The 5,000-nt window shown below is 51.2% G+C and overlaps 1 non-coding gene across 1 annotated transcript in view; it reads right to left on the reverse strand.

The window, feature by feature from the left end:
• LOC124564254 overlaps nucleotides 1-585 on the reverse strand; it is a 1,910-nt gene extending 1,325 nt beyond the window's left edge. The window contains exon 1 of the ribosomal RNA XR_006970531.1: nucleotides 1-585. This exon is cut by the window's left edge and continues 1,325 nt beyond it. This is a non-coding gene — a ribosomal RNA (small subunit ribosomal RNA).
• Between the last annotated feature and the right edge of the window lie 4,415 nt (nucleotides 586-5,000).

The following is a 5,000-nucleotide window of genomic DNA, read 5'->3' on the forward strand; positions in this document are numbered from 1 at the left end:
TGGCACCAGACTTGCCCTCCAATAGATACTCGTTAAAGGATTTAAAGTGTACTCATTCCGATTACGGGGCCTCGGATGAGTCCCGTATCGTTATTTTTCGTCACTACCTCCCCGTGCCGGGAGTGGGTAATTTGCGCGCCTGCTGCCTTCCTTGGATGTGGTAGCCGTTTCTCAGGCTCCCTCTCCGGAATCGAACCCTGATTCCCCGTTACCCGTTACAACCATGGTAGGCGCAGAACCTACCATCGACAGTTGATAAGGCAGACATTTGAAAGATGCGTCGCCGGTACGAGGACCGTGCGATCAGCCCAAAGTTATTCAGAGTCACCAAGGCAAACGGACCGGACGAGCCGACCGATTGGTTTTGATCTAATAAAAGCGTCCCTTCCATCTCTGGTCGGGACTCTGTTTGCATGTATTAGCTCTAGAATTACCACAGTTATCCAAGTAACGTGGGTACGATCTAAGGAACCATAACTGATTTAATGAGCCATTCGCGGTTTCACCTTAATGCGGCTTGTACTGAGACATGCATGGCTTAATCTTTGAGACAAGCATATGACTACTGGCAGGATCAACCAGGGAGCTGCGTCAACTAGAGCTGAGCAGCCGGCCGCCCGGGAGTGTGTCCCGGGGGCCCGCGCGAACACGCAAGCGTCCGCTCAATTATTCTGCAAACAGGAGGAGGCTGAGCTCCCCTGCACCATACACCTCGAAACCCTCTCAGGTCCCGGCGGCGCGCAGCGCCGTCCTAAGTACTTGGTCGGGTTCGAGAGAGGCGCAATCGCCCGGAGTTTGGCGAGTAGACGCTTTAGGTGCGACCACCCGTGCTCCCAACTGAGCTTGCCGCTGCCGACAGAGGCCCGGGAGCGTGCTGTCGTGGCATTGCCGGCGGGAGACAACACGCGCCACCTACGGTGACCGGCAGCTCCAACGCCAGCGCCACAGAAGGACAAAAGCCCCACTTGGGTGCCGAAGCGAACTCTCCCAGCACAGCGCACGCGCCAACACGTCCGCACAGCTGCGATACAAACCACCTGCGAGAACCGCAGAGGCGACCGAGCAGCAGACGGCGTCGCGGCGCCGAGCGCCGGGCGGCGGCGCATCCTCAGCGCACACAGTCCTCAATCGGACCAGCACACTGCAGATGTCCACCGCGCTTCGCACCGGGCCCGCGAGGACCTACTTTGGCCGCACGGCGCCGCGTGCAGGGTGCGCCGGCGCGCAGCTGCGCCGCCTGCCGCCTCCGTCGGCCGGCGCGCCTGCCACTGGCCGCCCCCACCAGCCGGCTGTAGCGCGTGCGCCCACGCACCGCACGGCCAACACGCCGGGAGGCCCCCCCTCACCGGCCGGGGACGGTCCCACCCAGCCACCGCCGCGTATCGCTTCACACCCACATGCCATTCACGTTCGTGGGCATGGTGGGTATCGCTGCAACAACCGGTTGGTAGCTCAACCGATCGTCGCCATCACTGATTCACCCCTAGCGAGAACAACCGCACCACAACGGTTTACCAGTTGTTCATTTGCGTAACGTCACCAGCAAACGTAGGCGTCCATCGCCATTTGCAAATTCAACGATTGTTGCATGCCTGTGTCAGGTGTCACGACACACTGTCTGCCCACATACACGCAACAACATGTCCACGCTTAGCGAACACGTGGAAGGTGGCCCCCGTACGTATGCGATGTCCATTGCGCGAACGACTGTCAACCGGCCTCTGTCGCATGTCGCAGATGTGGAACGCAGTGCACCGTGCTATCACGGTGTGTGAGAAGAGACGACTACGTCTGACAACACGCGCCACTACATCAACAGACGGCTCATGCTGATCGCCATCCAGGGCATACCACACTGCAATCCAGCTCTTATAGGGAGACGACACGTAGCTGAGTGCACAACATTTGGACCGCATGGTTCGCCGTTGTTGGCGCAGTCGTTGTACGGTCACATGTACCACGATGTATCATTCAGTACATGAGGACCAATGTGCAGTACAGTGTGTGATTTGGACGTACAACATCAGCGGACAGTTGACACAGGCCGTACCACAGCGTAGGCTAAGTGCTTCGCCATGCGAATGCCAATGAACAACTGCAAATGCCAATGAACAACTGCAAAGGGCATTGAGCATGTACGTCCTGCTGCCATCCACATTACAGTGTATAGCTGCAAGGTGTTTAACATGAAGCGATACACTGGGGACCGGGCAGTGCGAGTAGCAAACTATATTGCGGGGGTTGCAGTTAGGCAACACTACACTAATTTAACGCGTCGTATGACAATTACAGAGCAGGTTAAGGCCCAACGTGTGTTGGGTTAAGGCCCAACGTGTGTTGGGTTAAGGCCCAACGTGTGTTGGGTTAAGGCCCAACGTGTGTTGGGTTACGGCCCAACGTGTGTTGGGTTAAGGCCCAACGTGTGTTGGGTTAAGGCCCAACGTGTGTTGGGTTACGTTAAGGGGCAATGTGGGTTACGTTAAGGGGCAATGTGGGTTACGTTAAGGGGCAATGTGGGTTACGTTACGGCGCAATATAGGTTACGTTACGGCGCAATATAGGTTACGTTAAGGGGCAATGTGGGTTACGTTACGGCGCAATATAGGTTACGTTACGGCGCAATATAGGTTACGTTAAGGCGCAATATCGGTTACGTTAAGGCGCAATACAGGTTACGTTAAGGCGCAATACAGGTTACGTTAAGGCGCAATACAGGTTACGTTAAGGCGCAATACAGGTTACGTTAAGGCGCAATACAGGTTACGTTAAGGCGCAATACAGGTTACGTTAAGGCGCAATACAGGTTACGTTAAGGCGCAATACAGGTTACGTTAAGGCGCAATGCAGGTTACGTTAAGGCGCAATGCAGGTTACGTTAAGGCGCAATACAGGTTACGTTAAGGCGCAATGCAGGTTACGTTAAGGCGCAATGCAGGTTACGTTAAGGCGCAATACAGGTTACGTTAAGGCGCAATACAGGTTACGTTAAGGCGCAATACAGGTTACGTTAAGGCGCAATACAGGTTACGTTAAGGCGCAATACAGGTTACGTTAAGGCGCAATACAGGTTACGTTAAGGCGCAATACAGGTTACGTTAAGGCGCAATACAGGTTACGTTAAGGCGCAATACAGGTTACGTTAAGGCGCAATACAGGTTACGTTAAGGCGCAATACAGGTTACGTTAAGGCGCAATACAGGTTACGTTAAGGCGCAATACAGGTTACGTTAAGGCGCAATACAGGTTACGTTAAGGCGCAATACAGGTTACGTTAAGGCGCAATACAGGTTACGTTAAGGCGCAATACAGGTTACGTTAAGGCGCAATACAGGTTACGTTAAGGCGCAATACAGGTTACGTTAAGGCGCAATACAGGTTACGTTAAGGCGCAATACAGGTTACGTTAAGGCGCAATACAGGTTACGTTAAGGCGCAATACAGGTTACGTTAAGGCGCAATACAGGTTACGTTAAGGCGCAATACAGGTTAGGTTAAGGCGCAATACAGGTTAGGTTAAGGTACGACATAGGTTAGGTTAAGGTACGACATAGGTTAGGTTAAGGTACGACATAGGTTAGGTTAAGGTACGACATAGGTTAGGTTAAGGTACGACATAGGTTAGGTTAAGGTACGACATAGGTTAGGTTAAGGTACGACATAGGTTAGGTTAAGGTACGACATAGGTTAGGTTAAGGTACGACATAGGTTAGGTTAAGGTACGACATAGGTTAGGTTAAGGTACGACATAGGTTAGGTTAAGGTACGACATAGGTTAGGTTAAGGTACGACATAGGTTAGGTTAAGGTACGACATAGGTTAGGTTAAGGTACGACATAGGTTAGGTTAAGGTACGACATAGGTTAGGTTAAGGTACGACATAGGTTAGGTTAAGGTACGACATAGGTTAGGTTAAGGTACGACATAGGTTAGGTTAAGGTACGACATAGGTTAGGTTAAGGTACGACATAGGTTAGGTTAAGGTACGACATAGGTTAGGTTAAGGTACGACATAGGTTAGGTTAAGTACGACATAGGTTAGGTTAAGGTACGACATAGGTTAGGTTAAGGTACGACATAGGTTAGGTTAAGGTACGACATAGGTTAGGTTTAAGGTACGACATAGGTTAGGTAAGGTACGACATAGGTTAGGTTAAGGTACGACATAGGTTAGGTTAAGGTACGACATAGGTTAGGTTAAGGTACGACATAGGTTAGGTTAAGGTACGACATAGGTTAGGTTAAGGTACGACATAGGTTAGGTTAAGGTACGACATAGGTTAGGTTAAGGTACGACATAGGTTAGGTTAAGGTACGACATAGGTTAGGTTAAGGTACGACATAGGGTAGGTTAAGGTACGACATAGGTTAGGTTACGGTACGACATAGGTTAGGTTACGGTACGACATAGGTTAGGTTACGGTACGACATAGGTTAGGTTACGGTACGACATAGGTTAGGTTACGGTACGACATAGGTTAGGTTACGGTACGACATAGGTTAGGTTACGGTACGACATAGGTTAGGTTACGGTACGACATAGGTTAGGTTACGGTACGACATAGGTTAGGTTACGGTACGACATAGGTTAGGTTACGGTACGACATAGGTTAGGTTACGGTACGACATAGGTTAGGTTACGGTACGACATAGGTTAGGGTTACGGTACGACATAGGTTAGGTTACGGTACGACATAGGTTAGGTACGTCATAGGTTAGGTTACGGTACGATATAGGTTAGGTTAAGGTACACATTGTTGTAAGGAAAGGTTTAATGGGGGGCGGGGCGGGGCGGCCGGTTTGTTGATTGTGATTATAGTAAGTGGATGCCTGCGGCATCATCTGATTTGCCACGTCAGGATGCACCTTTGGCTCATGACAGGCGGCGCTCTCATTCCATGCTTGTGGCAGACCTGTGTCTTTCATTCCTGCCATTGTTTGTGTGCTGTGAGAGGAGGCAGTATTGTGATGTTGGGTGCACCCCTGTGTAGGGACATGTGTGG

The sequence above is a fragment of the Schistocerca americana genome, unplaced genomic scaffold, assembly GCF_021461395.2.
Source record: "Schistocerca americana isolate TAMUIC-IGC-003095 unplaced genomic scaffold, iqSchAmer2.1 HiC_scaffold_1304, whole genome shotgun sequence".
NCBI classification, from domain to species: Eukaryota; Metazoa; Arthropoda; class Insecta; order Orthoptera; family Acrididae; genus Schistocerca; species Schistocerca americana.